Here is a 15,648-nt window from a genome sequence, read left to right on the forward strand (position 1 = left end):
CTGGCGATTCTTTTCTCCGGGGCGTAACCTGTGCCTGAGAAGGGCACATGGGCGGCTGAGCCTGGACAAATTCCACGCGCACAGCCCTTGGCGTACATCACACCTATGTTCTCTTCAGTTGTGCTAGAATCCATCCATTGTGTGCATAAACAGTAACTGCCTTTTATCTTGTCAGGAATCCAGGGGTCCGTCCCGCCTCTTAATTAGGGTGAGAAAATGTGGATGGGACCAAGGAAGCTGGGGACCTGTTTCTCCTGGTGGGTCCGGGACGCTCACAGTGGAAATGGGGCTGGTGGCGCGTTCCGGGGAGGGGAGCGGCGTGCCTGCACCGCCCCTGGGCAGCCCTTTTTCTCTGACAGCAAGTTTTTAAAAGCTACTCTTGGGGTCAGGCTGGAGAGATTTACGGATGTTTCGGTGAAACTTTCATTTGGGATTCACGCCGCGCAATATATATTGACTTCGTGTCACTGCGAGTACTGAGATTTATTATTCCCAAAGATAAGTAATAACCTTGACTTGGATTCGGTCAATATTTATCTCACGAGTCGATAAATCTCCTGCAATAAATCTCAACAAAAGCTAACGCTTTCTGATACAGGATCCTGTTCTACAGAGGACCCCAAACCTCTCTGCTCTTGTCTGCGGGGAGCTGCGGTCAAACCTGAGGAAGGATGCTCAGGGAAAGTTTATTTTGAGGGCATCCAGCCTCTGCTATGGCAGCAGAGTTGTATCCAAATAGCTCCATGGGGTGGGGAAAGGAGCAACCCCAAGCCCTTCCCGCGTCCTTTCTGTGGTTGTGACCAGCGGATCTTCCCACCAGCCCGGCTGTTCCGAAAGCGGACCCCGGGGCCAGTGTCAGGCCGCAGCCTGTGTGCATGTGACAGGTGGAACATGCGGCAGCGGTCGCCCGGGGACCATCCCTGGAGCCAGGATCCGAGCTCACTCATGACATCTTAGTGGCCTCGACCCCACACTAACCTTTTGGAAGCTCAGATACCTTTTGATGTTGGCTGGTCACGTAGTCTGTCAGCCTTGGAAGCTGCAGTGGGCCCTGTGGGCAGCCCGAGCCGCTGTTCCCTGCAGCTGGATGCGCTTGAGCGGTGGCTTGAGACCAGGCGTTCCCCACAGCCCGCTGTGCTGGCCCAGACCAGCGCCTCCTCGATGGTCTTCAGGTAGAGGATGTGCCTTAGCTGCTTTCTCTTCCTCCAAGTGACGGGACCAGCCAGCTGGTGGGAAACCAGGGCTCGCGCAACCCGCGGTCCTCCAGGGGGGAATCAGGATCAGCAGCTGCGCAGCACCGGGAGAGGGCCTGGTGTGCGCAGGGCGAGACTCCCCAGGGCACTGCGGCAGTCGGGGCAAGCCGGCCAGCTTCCGCCTCCCCTTCCCGCTGCCCCTCCTCACTCCTCGCCTTCCCTTCCTCCTCTTCCTCATTTCCTTCCCCCTCTCCTTTCCCAGCACAGGGGTTGAACCCAAGGCCCGTGCACTGAACTACATCCCCAGGCCTTTTACTTTTTTTATTTGAAACAGGGTCTTGGTGAGTTGCTAAGCCCAGGTTCAGCTTGAACTTTCCATCTTCCTGCCTCAGCTTCCCAGGGTGCTGGGACTGTAGGCTGCACCACCACACCTGGCTTCTCTTCTTCTCCATATAGAACCATTAATACTCTCCAGGGGGCTCCTTCCTGAGAACTTCATCCAATCCTCATCGCCTCGGAGGGCCCCACTTCCGGTACCTACAGCACGTGACTTGAGGATTAAGTCTCCAATACACGAGATCTGTGAGAAACGGAGCAGCGGGGTGGCACCCTCAGCATCAGCAGGCCAGCAGGCCAGCAGGCCGGGGCGCCGTCTACTTCCCTCTCTTTCCGCCCGCACACCTGTGGGGCCGCCTGCCTCCCACATGATCCCGGACCCCACTGGGGCCCACGGAGCTGATTCCTGAGAAGATGCTGCTGCCGCGGCGGGCCTCCCAAGCCCCTGTTCACGTCCTCCTCGCCTGCCTCACGGGGCCCCCTCGAGGGCACGGGTGGAGGAATCTGCAAAGCCAGCCTCGGCCCGCAGGGCTGCAGGACACCGCCGGAAACTCCGCTCCATCCGGGGAACTTCAGCCGGTCTGCGCCCAGAGCCTGTGTGTAGGACGGCATTGTTGTCTGAGATTATGTTTTGTTTGCTTTGGGAACCGTGTTTATTTAATTTTATTTATTTATCTACCAAAATTGCTCGAAAAGGTAGGTTATTTGTGAAAAACTGTGAAAAGTCAAACACTTAGAGGATGTCACAGGACCCACGCAGTGGACCGATCACGGTGACCCTCCCCGGTACGCGGTGCAACTTCTCTAGTGTCTACTGTGAGAAGGACAGCAGGCCTGCAGCTGATCAAAGCGAGGTGCTGGAGCCGGGCTGGCCGAAGTTCGACCCAGCCTCAACCACTGACCCTCGGCAGGTGATTCTGTCTTTGTCCCTATCTCCTCCGGAGGAGAAGTGAGATCACGGTGATGCTATGCGTAGGCTTGTTCTGAGGATTAACTGAGTTAGTACTTGAGAAGTGCTTGGCGTAGTACCTGGCACATAGTAAGCACTGTATTACGTGTGTGCCAAATACACACCCGGTGTTTTGTAACAAAAGTGGCTTCCCAGTTAAACATACAGTCTTAGTCGCCTCATGTGCATTCGTATATCTAGCAAGAACCTGCCAAGCATATTATTTTACAGAAGAGCCAGATCTGAGACATTGGGTGTTTGCCTAAAGACACTCGGGAGGTGCTGGGATTTGAGTCCACACGCCAGCATTGTGCTTTCACCACCCCTCGGGAGACTCAAAAGCCACTTTTATTCGGCAACCCCGGCTCTTCTGCTGTCACATGTGTGCCCTGATGGCCCCAGCGACCCCTCTGATGCTGCCTGCACCTACGTGAAGGCAATGAGCTGCGGGACAACAGAGCATCTAGGATTTGGGTCTGAACACGGGGTTCTCGGGGCCAAAACTGTGAAACTCTCCACCACTCCCTCCTCTCCCCAAACACAGGATTTGTCTGAGATGCCCGAGAGCTCTGTGTGGCTTTCACGTTGCTGTCCCCCGCCACACCAAGCTTTTCCATTTGAAAAGTTTTCAGCCCTTTGGAGAAGTTGAGAGAAGAGGACAATGAGTATATTAAATACACTTCAACCAGCGTCAGCAACTGTATTTAACACAAGTGTTTCTGAAACGTGCTGACATGCTGGGGAGAAGAGTTAAATGAGGCAAAGGTACTTTTCGGTGAGAAGACATACAATACACAGTGAAACCTCACATGGTGAGTATGTATGCGCCCAATAACACAGCATCAAAATTCATAAAGCACTGACCACAAGAGCGATTAGGAGAACGAACAGAAACACATTGGAACTATGAGACTTTAATTCATTGCTCTCTGCTCAGGAGAGATCAAGTAAGATACAAAATCTACATAAAGCCAAACAAGGAGAGACGCTTAAAGGGGCAGAGGGGGCACAGGGCCAAGGGCAGGTGGAGAGGAGCGGTGGGGGGAGGGGGAGGGCTGGGAGATCACACTTCAAGAGGGACCACGGTGGATCACGGGACCTGGTGGTGCAGGCAGGGAGAGGAGACATGCGACTCTGAACAGCTGAATGACAACGTGAAAACCACAGTCCTTGAAGAAATACAAGTGGGAGTCCTTCCTTCCCTGCCTCATACAAAGCAAACAGGTTGCTTACCTCTCGGCAGGACCAGGGTCAGATGTCTTCAGAAGACGCAGCCCATGGTCAGAGGGGACCTCGCTCTGCCCCCATGGCATGGGCAGCTGGAGACACCAGGCAGACCAAACAGTACTCACCTGGGGACCGTGTCCTCCTCTGGGGGTGGCCGGGCTTGTCCCCGAATTTGAACTAAGGTTTCTTATTCTATCTCACTGAATACAGGCATCTGAAAACAGTTCAGTGTAACATGGCTGCGTCCTAATGGTGCTGTGGCTAATATGGGCAGACTGTGAGGCGGGGGACAGACCACAGATTTCGGAGAGCTGACATTTACGGAGCACTGTTCAGGCACTAGGCAAAGAGTGGACAGAAGTCAAAGGACGCCTGTGGGGTGATCAGCTGGAAACACACGGCCGCACCCGAATGCAGGCGGTCTAACTCCCGGGCCTGCAGTGAGCCTGGCGCCACGACATCACAGCTCCTAAAAATGACAGTGAGACACTCGTTAACCCAAGAGCTCCTCCTGCTCATTCCTCTCAAATACTAGAGGCCGGCCCAGCCCATTGTCCTGTTTCTAAGAAAAAAGGGTCACTCACTCTCATTCACCTTGGGAAAAAGAATCAAACACAAACCACGCACTGCGTCCGGGACGCCACCAAGGGGGCTCTGCAGTGAACCCTCCCGTCTCCTCCTCGTGGGCTCTCTGAGGGACTCTGCAACTCAGCACATCTCTGTTTTCTTCTGTCCTGTCGGTTTCCGCCCCTTGTTCATACGAGACCTGATGCTGATCAGACCGACACCCTTGCTGGACACAAGATGGAGCTGTCCCTGGATGCCGGGCGTGGGGCTCTATTTCAATCCGGGCCATTTCACTGGTCCCTCGTGGGCCTCTGGGTGGGCTGCCCAGCTGAGGGACCAGCCGTCATCCAGCCAGCGCTGGAGAGGAAGAGAGGAGTGGTATTATGGTATAAATAATCACCAGGTAGGCTGGGCAATGTTCCTTCTCTTATAACTTGGAGATAAGAAAAATGCTGACGGAGTCTGTGTGACTTCTTACCACTAAGGCTCTGCCATTTCCCACAAGCCATTTTCCAGGCATAGCCACGTGTGTGCTATTTCCAAATACTGTCCCCAGTGGGTACAGAGGGCCAGCGTCACACCTGTGCTGAGGACGTGGCCACGCAGTCATCTCCTCAGGGTACGGGATGGATTTTTATATCAGTGAAAATGTGGTTTGAGCAAATATAATCAAACATAATAGACTCTGTACCAAGAAACACACTCCGTGCAACCTGGAGTAGAAATGCTAAGGGAGACGTGCTCCTACAAATGTACACACACATACGAGGTGTGATCAAAATAGCCAAGTCCAGCTGTGGGAGGCTGTCTTCCGTGAACCCGGCCCCTGGTGTGGGAAAGGCTGGGGACTGTTGGTTGGAGCCATCCATCTGGGCAAGGCGTGAGGCCGTGCCAGGTAACCAAGGCTACTGGACAGGGGATGGCAGGCCAGGCTGGAGGAGCTTGAGGGTCACCTGTGGGGGTCCCCACCCAGCATGAGCCCACAGGCCTCCGTCACCAATGTGGGGACCCAGGACAGGTAGTCCTACGAGGGAGGGGACCCTGAACGCAGGGAGCCAGGAGCCTGCCCACGGGACACTCCGCTGACCGGGGAACTCTCCACCAACCTGAGGACACTCTGCTGACCTGGGGGCTCCCCACTGACCTGGGCACACTCTGCTGATGCGGGACAGCCTTTGCGGGACAGAGGCTTGACCTTGATGGCCTTTTTCATCCACAGTAACTTAAGCGAATCTGTCTTCTCTGAGTCTCCTACGAGGAGGCAAACAGCAGGGCTGTAGGGAGAGGTGCAAAGGAAGAGGACAAGCCCGGCCCTAGGGCTGGACGGCCAGAGACCCGAGGAGTGGGGGCCGTGGGTGCGCAGAAGGGGGCGGGGTGCCTGGGACCCAAAGACGGAAATGCGCGGCCCTACTTTCAGAAGAAGGCCCAAGGTGATGCCGTCAAGGGCCCGCTCACCCTTCCTGTGAACTTGTGCCACAAGGACAGCTCAGTCTTCACAGGCGGCTCTGAACAGAGCTCGGTGCCACACAGCGTGGCTTTCTGCCGCTCTTTCTTGGGGACACGATGGCCACGGATGTCACACTCTCCCCCACCCCGGGCTTCTCGTGCCCCAAGGCCTGACGTCCCCAGCTCCTCCCAGGTGACGGGCCACGCCTCGGGCCACCCTGTGTGGGGGAGGACGGGACTGGCAGCGCAGGAGCACGCCCCTCGCACGGTGTCCTCAGACTGGCGGTGACGAAGGGACAGACAGGCCACGTCCTCCGTGTCCACGGAGCTGTCAGTCACTTTCCCATCCATCGCGGGACGCAACGCCCAAACCCACAGGCCGGGGGAGGTTCATCTGGGCTCTGGGTCTGGCTCAGTCCAGCCCGCCGGCTCCGGGGCACAGCAGAGGGAAGGAGCTCACGGCCCTGCCCACGGGACGCAGACGAAGGGAGGCGCCAGGAGGGAGACGAACCCCTCAAGCCACGCCCAGGCCCCCTCCACCCAGGGCCCCTCCTAGCAGCCGGTCACCTTCCTAAAGCCCTGCCTGTGAGCGCAGGAGCGCCGGCAGACCTCTGGATCAAAGCCAGAACGGGGGCGGAATGAGGAGCGTCCCGCGGTCACAGCGACCCCCACAGGCAGCACTGGCTTCCTGCAGCCCAGTCCCAGTCCAGCTCATCTACTGCGGCTGCAGCAGCGACTGAGGCCGGGGCGCTGAAGGAGAGAAGTGTGTTGGCCCGTGGGTGTCGGGAGTAGGAGGCCAAGAGCGGGGTCCGGCCGCTGTGGGGGGCCCTGTCACCTGTGGCAGAGACAGAGACAGAGACAGAGAGGAGGAGAGGAAAAAGCAAAGGAGAGGGAGGAAGAGAAAGGAGGGGGAGGAGAAGGGAAGGGAGGAGGAGTGAGGGGAGGGGAGACCAGGAGAGTCCACAGGGCGAGCTGGGGGAGAGGACTGCACCGCGGCCAGCCAGCTCCCTGCAGTCCACCCTCGAGGGAGCTCTCCTGCCCAGGACCCCAGTGCCGACCCCTCCCGAGGCCACTGCCCAGTCCTGTCCCCGGTCTCCTCCCAGGAGGGCCAGTTATGTTGGGAACAAAGCCTCGGCGAGAGTCCTCACAGACCAGCCCAGCGGCGGGCACAGCCAGAGTGCCACACGCACACCCTTGGGTTTACGCCGTACTGGGAGTGGCACCTGGGGCTTCCGCACCGAGTTACATCCCAGCCTTTTGAAATTTTACTTTATTTTTTACTTTGAGACAGATCTTGATAAGTCGCTAAATCACCCAGGCTAGGTTCAAGCTTGTGATCCTCCCCCCTCAGCATCCCAGAGTGCTGGGATGACAGAGGTGCGCCACGGTGCCTGGCTGCATGCTCATTTCATTCCCAGAGCTGCCCTCTGAAATGGGTGCTGTGACTTTGCGGGGCATGGAGGAGGGACACAGGCCTGGAAGAGTCCCTCCAAGCGGCACTGAGGGACGTGGGGGACCGCAGCGCCTGCAGAGAGGTTGCGTTGTGTCGTCAGCGGGTGCTGGCTGGCGCCTGGCATCTTGCCAGGTCCAGCCCACGCTCACCTGGGCAGGTAACGTGCGTTCGGCCCAAGGCTCTGCAGCTGGGTGCCCTGGAGTGGCTGACACCCGGCCCGTACAGCGTGGCCACATCAGCCCGGCTCTGCCCCCTCTGCTGCCATGCGCTCTGTTTTCAGACCCAGCCTTCGCCTTGCTGGCCAGAACGGTGGTCCGGGGAAGGGCTGGCCACTGGGTAGCAGCCCTGACGCAGACCGCCATGGCGCACTGGGGCGGCTCCACGTGGCTGGTTCTCGCTCGGAGCTGGGTCCTGAGCACTGCTGTCCACAGGTGGCCCGGAGGGAGAGAGGCCTCAGGCGCAGCCTCAGGAGGGACCACAGGTCTCTGCGGGCCTGTGCTCCTCGGGGCAGCCTCCCTCCCCCTGCTTCCTGCCCGAGGCGCTGTCCATCTCGTTCCCCGGGGGAGGACTGCGCAGTGCAACATGTCCCCCGCCGCCCAGCTGCAAAGCTCCCCCGCACCAGGGTCCCTGCCAGGGCCGCATGCTGTGCCACAGCACAGCGCAGCCCCTGCAGAGGAGCTGGGTTCGCCTGGGACCCTGGGTGCGGTGTGGAGAGCTGGGGAGAGCCCGAAACACCCCCCGAGGCTTTGCTTTTTCCTTCAGAAGCTCTGAAAGCAGCGCGTCACCCTGTGTGTGTTCCGGGCCTCCTGAAGGACAAAGCCACAGACCCGGCAGAGGACAGACACAAGCACGTTGCTCCGTTTGGGGCCCTGGTTTCTGGAGAACCAGAGGGGAGGACTCCGGGGCCAGGCAGTCCCCAGTGTCGGGGCGCAGCCCTGCCTGGTGGCTGGAGCTTGGTCTTCGGAAGGACGTGGGCTCCACAGCCCACTGGTGATGCCTTATTCATGAGCACTGGGGGTCCCTGCTCTGTGGGGCGCAAGGGCCATGTGTACAGTGACCCGAGGACCTTTCCTCTTTGGGGGTGTACCCCACATACATCTTGGGGAACAGCTGAGTTAGCTGTGCTGCCTTAGCAACTGCATGTAACAACAGCAGCAACAACCTTGAATCACCGCTCTGCTCTGAGGCCTGCAGCTTCCTTTCTCTCTCAGCGGACTTCTGGTGGTGCCAGAAAGGCTGCCAGTGCACCTGCGGCTCCATTCCCTCTCACCCATAGCTGGTGTCTTACAAGAGAAAGGGATTTTTTTTTTCTAGATAGCCCCAGTAAACCTCCTTCCCTTACTCCTCAGAAGCCGCGGGACCCCGCAGGTGGCCCTCTCACTATCGGACCCACACGGCAGCGCTTTCTGCCGTGCTGACCTGCCCGGTGGACTCCAGATAACTCAGACATTCTGATCCCTTACAGATTGGCGTCGCTGCAGCCCTCCTGGGGTCTCTACCCAGCCTGCACAGCCCCAGGCGCCCTGTGGGCCGAGGCCCCTCTGTGTGCCTGGAACACCGACCGCCACTGTGGCGCCACACCAGGGCCTCCGGCGGACACCAAACTTGTCCCAGCCTGAGGGCCTCATAGCAGCCCGCATGGTGCTGGGAGGTGCATGTCCCAGCAGGCAGGCGCTCAGCTTTGTCGCGAACAACCCTTGGGCTCACCCGCATCCTGTGCACCTGGACGGGGCCTGGCTCCGCCCTGCCCGGGTCCACGGCGCTGCAGGGCTCCCCGCCACTCGCCCTGTGACACATGCTGGGATGACAGGTGGCATCCACGGCCAGGATGGCACCCAGCGCAGGGCACGTGCCTCTGCCACTCCCGTCCCGGTCTCTGCAGGACCGCGGCCCAAGCTCCGCCGCCCGCTCTGTGACGGCTCTTCCCATTGCCCGTCTCCAGGCCCGCCTTGCGGGTGCTTTTCCCATCCTGTGGGTGTCCCTGGCTCAGGGAAGGCAGACTTCCCAACTCCCCAAGTCAGCACAACAGCCAAGTCCTGAAACTGGTTTTTTTTTTTTTCTTTCCTTTTGGATTTTTTGAGATAGAATCTCACTTTGTAGCCCAGGCCAGGCTTCAACTCAAGATGACCCTCCTGCCTCAGCCTCCCAAGGGCTGTTCCACCATGCCGGCCCCTGAAACTCTTTAGCAGAGGCCAGGCCGGAGGGAGGGCAGGTGAAAGCCCTAACCTGACCAGTGAAGGACTCAGCCTCCTCTCACTCCCCACCCTCTCCCGCTCAGCTCTAGCGTTCAGCCTGAAATAGAAAGGAGCTCACATTTTATGATCTAAAAATAAAGGGGAACACCTTTCCCACAGAGGGAGGCACTGGCGACACTAAAATAATCCCAGAATTCTGCCCAGAGACAGCCCATGAGGTGACACAGAGAAGTAACTGGTTCCATGGAAAATAACAAGCCGAGAAGTGGCGGTCAGGAGAGCTCAGCATAGAGGAGCCGGTGGGCGGGGCTCCGGGCGGGAAGGAGGAACCTTGGAGTCCCAGCCTTGCGGTCTGTAAAGTGACTTTGAGACATGTGTCCCCCGTCTAGGGTGAGCCAGGCACGAAGAGATGGTGTCAATTTTTATTGTTTGTTTATTTGTTTGTTTGAGACCACGTCATTCAGGCCGGTCTTGAACTCATTATGTGGCCCAAACTGGCCTTGAACTCATAGCGATCCTCCTGCCTCAGCCTCCCGAGTGCTGAGGTTAAAATACACGCATGCACTGCTATCCCTGGCACGGTGCTTACTTTGAGAAGCCCGGAGAGGAAAGAGGAGAGAAGGAAAGGAAAGCTACAGAGAAGAAGACAAGAAAACACAGTTTCTCTTGGAAACACCTCTCCCCGAGACACTGGATTTTCAAGTCGGACGCGCTCTGGGTAATAACGGCCCTGGGCGACACTGGAGCTGATTACAGAGGCTCTGCCTGACCCGATCGCCTGCCCTTCTCTGTGCCGCTGCTGAGACCAGTGCCCTCGCCCCGTTCACGGCCCGGGCCCCTCTCCCTGCCTGTGAACGTGCAGGCCGTCTTCTCCCAGGAGCACCCCTGGATTATCGCTTCTATTTTCTGTGCTCACCCTCAGCACCCCCGGGCAGGTTAATCCTCTTAGCGGGTGTGTGCAGATGAACGGAGCAGAACGGAAGCAGCTTCTGCCTGCACTGGGCAGGCAGCACCGCGAGGAGTGACTCACGTCCCCCGCCCCGCACCCCACCCACACCGCGAGGTGCTGCTGCCCGAGCCCTGTTCTCGGCATCTCTTTCCCCCATGCAGCGAGGGCACCGTGCTCCCGCTCCCGCTCTGGAACTCGGGCTGTGCCAGCCAGGAAGCGTACTGGGTGGAGGTGGACTTCACCATGTAAAGCGTGCATCACAGCAGAGGTTGATTAGCTTCTAATGCAGTCTGGGGCGCGGCTGACTTTCTTCCCTTTCTAGGCGGCAAAGGCGCTCAGGTCCCAGTGGACTCTGTCACTGCGCAGACCGAGGGCTGTGGGGTGCTGCACCGGCTCTGGCATGCAGAGACCCAGGCGCTGGCTCCATTTAAGGGGCAGTGATGGGGCCTCGGGTGTTCCCCACTGCACGGCCTGGGCTGCATCGTCGTCCCGGCGGTCCGCTTTCCACCCTTCGCTCCTGGTGTGGATGCCGGCCCGGGGCAGAGCTGACCATGGGTGTGGGCCCCCACCTCCCTCCCACAGGGACCCGGGCCGGCCACGTCTCAGACACAAGCTGGGAGGAGCAACCTCCGGCAGGGGCAGGCTCCCAGCGGGAGGGGAGGAAAGAGCGTGTCCCCTCATGCCGGTGGATGCCATGGCTCCTCTGCACCGCTGCCTGGGCACCTCTGGGACGAGTGTCAGGCAGAGCCAGCACCCCGAGGCTGTCCCCCGGCAAACCTGGTCCATGTCTGGGTCCTGGGCGGTGTTGGGGGGTCTGGCTGCTCCCCGCACATCCTGATCAGTGTGGCCAGTTTTCAGCCAAGATGGAGATGAACCCAAGGGGCCCCAGGAGGAGGAGCCAAGCGCCTCGGGCTTCCTGCCTCAGGACAGACAGGCCAGGTGCCCTGTCCGCCATCCTGGGTCTGCATGGTCTCCTCTAGGCTCAGAGTCGCCGGAGGGCCAGTGCCTTTTAACCCCCAGTTCCAGGGAGAACATGGCCCGGGGGGAGCGCGAAGACACACCTGGGACTTTCTGCAAGTCCCCTCTGCACAACAAGAGGCCACACCCAGGGCCTCCGACCAGGGCCCACGGGGCCGGGCAGGCGCGCAAAGCAGGTTGGTGTGGACACGCATGCTCACTACATCTCCGGGGGGGAGAACTTCTTAATCATGAAAGGATGAGCTGCTGATTTAACTTGTAAAACAGAAAACTGCTGCTCTTTGAAAGACACTTGCAAAAATGAAAAGCGGGAGAGAAAATATTTGCAAAACGCACGCCTGCTACAGGAGATCTGCAGAACACGTTAGGGACCCTCAGGATTCAAAGGGTAAAGCAAACAGCCCGATAAATGCAAGGCACAGGATTTCAACAGGCACCTCACAAAATAACCCACAGGCGTAGCAGGGGCAAAAGCGCTGAGCATTATCAGCTGCGAGGAGAAAGCAGTCATCTCGGAGTTACTGCAGCCCACCGACGGGACCGCTGAGAGGACTGGCTATGTCAGAGCTGGCTATGTCAGAGCTGACTGGCTATGTCAGGCAAGTCTGGGCGGGGGGTGAACGCTGCAGTCGCACTGAGAATAGTTTGGCAGTTTCTGATAAAGTGATACATGCTTACCACGAGACTTCCAGGTTTTGCTCTTCTGTATCCAAGGGAAGAGAAAACTATGTTCCCAGAAAAATCTTTACACCGGTATTTCTAGCGGTTTTATTCATCACTGCTTACAACTGAGACCAGCCCGGATTTCTACATGTTGGTGAGTGAATGCACAAACTGGTGTCCACCCAGACATTGAGATTCTCATCTGCCTTAAACAGAAACCAGCTGGGCGTGGTGGTGCACCCCTGTAATCCCAGCACTCCGGAGGCTGAGGCAGAAAGACTGCTGCAAGTTCAAGGCCAGCCTAGGCTGCACATTGAGCGCTTGCCTCAAAAAAAAAAAAACAAAAAAAAAAAGAAAGAAAGAAAAGGAAACTCATAAAATAGCACGGCCAAATAGCAAGCCCACCGTGCTAAGCTGCACCCTGTGTAGCTCCCGTAGCGTGAGCACGTTCACGGGACAAACTGCTTAGGCAGAAGGCAGGCCAGCGCTTACCTGGGGGCGGCTGACCCCCAGCAGGAGAAGCGGCTTTCGGGGTCAACAGGGCTCTGTGTCACACAACCGTGTGCCCTTCGGAACAAATTACGCTTTAATAAATGAAAGGGAGGGAGCAGTTGGCTGTGAAGTCACTCTGATTCAGGGAAAATGGTAGTTCCGGGAACGCACCGTGAGGAAGGCGCACATGCACGGAACGGCACCCGCCAGGCAGAGGGCGGCTGCTTGGGCTCCCCTTCTCTCAGCTGCTCGCAATGGGCCCACCTCTCGGGTCCTCACCTGGTCTCCGCTGTCCAGGCCCCACCAGCACGTCCGGTTCCTCACCCCGGGTGTGGGCATCTGATTGGTCGGCTCACTCTCCAGCCACCTGCCAAGCTGCTTACGGGGCTGGAACCCCGAGCGCCGGGACGCTCCGAGGAAATACCTGTTACTTTGGGACGGGCAGCCGGCGCTGTCGGTGTGCTCTAGCAAAGCCGCAGCCAGGAGGGTGGGGCTGTGCTGGCGGCCTCACCGCACACCCATGCCAGCACCCTCAGGTGAAGCCTGAATTCCTGAGCTTGGAAGCACGCTCCTTCCTACTACCCCTCCCTCCGGCAGTCTCCGCGGCCCGCCCGCCCCTGGCCGAACGCAGGTGCTCAGCGCGGGTCTCCCAGGAGCCCAGGCTGTGCTTGGCTCTAGTCTGAGGTGCATGGCTCCCCCGGCCTCTCCTCAGCTTCCTCTTTGCCTTACTTAGCGCGTTTGATGTTCAGGACAGTGGGACACTGCCAGGACTGAAAGTCCTCTCTGATGCCATCGGGGTCCTCACCCCTAGACCCGGGGGTGGGGGTTGCCTGGGCATCTGTCTCGGGCCGACAGGGCTCCAGGACCCCAAGTGCCAGGCACACAGGTGCGCGTTACAGACGCAGACCAGGCGGCCAGGGCAATGCTGCAGGGCCGCTGGGTGCAGGGACTTGCAGGTGGGCTCCCCAGGTTCTGGGACAGCGCTAGGATGGCACTGAGATTGCCGGTCGCTCCCTGCCCTGCGCGGATGGGCTGTGCTTCATGCGTGTGGCTGGCTTCTAGCTCTGTGGCCGGGGGACACTCCCACGATCACGCATGACCTGGGGCAGGCTGCGTGACCCGCATGGCCCCTCCAGGCAGCAGTGAGTGAGGCCCACAGCTGACCAGAGCTCAGCTGCCAGGAAGCCACTCGCGCTGCCCTTTCCCTCTGCCAAGGCTGCTGGCTCGGAGTGGATCCTTCCCTTATTCTACCCATTTGCCCTGCTGACCAGTTCCTCTATGCGACAGTGCCCACAGCAGTGACTTGTGCCTGTGTGTGCCCTTCGCGTGCCAGGGGCCCTCCGCTGGAAGACACCCTTGAAGGCAGCGTGGTTGTGTCCCCATGCTTACCATCCGCGGGGAGATCGATGTTAATCAATTCGTCACTAATTAAAACTGGAGTCTCTCGGATTCTCCACTTGCACCAGAAGAGCTGTGTGGCTCACGCGGGAGCCCTGAATCCCCGGCTGTCCCAGAATCCTGCCTCTTGTCCTGACATCTAAGTACGGCTTGTACAGTTCCCTCCGGTGAGCTGCTCGCCCCCGCAGGCGGGTCTCTCGGGGTCCTTTTTACACAGCATGGCTATCACACCTGGGGCTGCCACCCCTCCGCGAGGGCCCTTCACAAGTGGAGAGGGGAAGGGAGGGCTCAGCTAGCATCACCACACCTGGGCCGGCTGCAGCTGCTATAGCCGCAAGAGTGGAAAGTTCAGGCGTGCTGGCACCCACCTGTAATCCCAGCTACTTGGGAGGCTGAGGCAGGAAGGTGTCAAGTTCAAGGCCAGCTTGGGCAACTTAATAAGGTGCTGCCTCAAAATAAAGAGTAACGAAGGGCTGAGGATGTAGCTCCGAAGCAGAGCAGCACCCTTGGGTCCGATCCTCAGGACTGGAGGGGTAGGGAGGAGCGGCAAGTTCACAAACCTGCTTCAGAAAGTGGAGTGGGTGGGTGCACTCCAGGGAATGGGGGAGGAAGGCCCGCCCCTGGATCTCTAGGGGTGGATGCCAGCAGGAAGACACTTGGGGATGCTCACCTCCAGTTCACAGGAATACGTGAAAGCCCACAGGTCCGAGACAAGGAAAAGCCAGGCCTGACCCTAGCCCCCCAGCCTGGGCCTGGCAGTGCAAGGAAGGGAAGGAAACTCCATAAAGTATTGTATCAGATCAACTGACAGAGTGGGACACTGATCAACCAGATAGTAACACCTGACTGCTATAAATTCACAAGTTGGGCAACTGCGCTGTGGTTATGAGAGATAAAGCCCCTTCCTCAGGACAGACACGTGTGTGTGCGGGGACCGGAGGGCCCTGCTGTACAGAACTCACCCACAAACGCCTCGGGAGGAGAATACCACCTCTGAGCGCGCAGCACGTCTGGGACATCTCGGGAGGCCCCAAGACCCTCCGGCTTTCCGGCTGGCGGTCCGGCACCGTGTCCTTGGAGAGGGTCGGGCTGGTCGGAGCTAAAATATCTGCAGGAATTCGGCCGCCACAGCTGTCTCCTGAGTCCTTCACCTGCAACAAGAATCCTTTGTGCTCCGGGGCTGCTCCTTCACTGGGGCTTGATTTTCACCTCAGGGGACTACGGCCAGGACTTCAGGGAGGAGGAAAGGGCTGGCCCCAGGTGGGGAACACCGGCGCTGGAAGCGAAATGCTGAGAAAGGCGCCTGAAAACGGAAAGGGCTGAGGCAACACCTGGCTTTCCAGCCCGCGCGGCACTTACCGGCCACCCTGCCTCGGGTGAGCGCCCGCTCCAGGGAGATGCGGCTTCCGCCCCGAGGGGCATTCCCGCGAAGGAGTCCAGAGCGCAGCCAGCGTCGCGCGCGAGGATTCACGAGTGTTCGGGACGGAGCGCGTCCTCCAAGAAGGGAAGTTTGCTGCTGTTGCTGTTTTTCTAACTCCACGATCCAGAAAAAGACGTTATCGCTGGGAGTTTGGCACGCTGGGGACCTCGCGCTCCTGTGGGGGCCTCCCGGCGGAGCAGTGCCTTTGTGCCCCGGGCCGGCAGGGAGGCTGAGCTGAGTCCGCGCCCTCACCGCTCAGCCAGGCGTTGCGCGCCCACTTCCCGGATCAGGACACTGAGGCCCGGCTGCGTAGGGGAGAATGCAGGGCCTGCGGAAGGGGAGCCTGGGGTCCGAGGGGCGAGGCCGCAGACCCGGGTTCCGT

At 59.1% G+C, this 15,648-nt stretch overlaps 1 long non-coding RNA gene across 3 annotated transcripts; it reads right to left on the bottom strand.

The window, feature by feature from the left end:
• Window positions 1-12,037: 12,037 nt before the first annotated feature.
• On the bottom strand, window positions 12,038-14,254 carry LOC102026295. 3 transcript variants are annotated; one of them, XR_262876.2, is made up of 3 exons: window positions 14,215-14,254; window positions 12,449-14,105; window positions 12,038-12,281 (listed from the first exon to the last, which is right to left on the bottom strand). It is a non-coding gene; the product is annotated as an uncharacterized LOC102026295 (long non-coding RNA). The 3 variants fall into 3 exon arrangements; XR_001236351.1 differs by having other exon boundaries at window positions 12,241-12,276; XR_001236352.1 differs by lacking the exon at window positions 12,038-12,281 and having other exon boundaries at window positions 12,292-12,878; window positions 13,838-14,105.
• Window positions 14,255-15,648: the final 1,394 nt, after the last annotated feature.

Source organism: Chinchilla lanigera, unplaced genomic scaffold (genome assembly GCF_000276665.1).
Source record: "Chinchilla lanigera isolate Chin_1 unplaced genomic scaffold, ChiLan1.0 scaffold00055, whole genome shotgun sequence".
Classification (NCBI taxonomy): domain Eukaryota; kingdom Metazoa; phylum Chordata; class Mammalia; order Rodentia; family Chinchillidae; genus Chinchilla; species Chinchilla lanigera.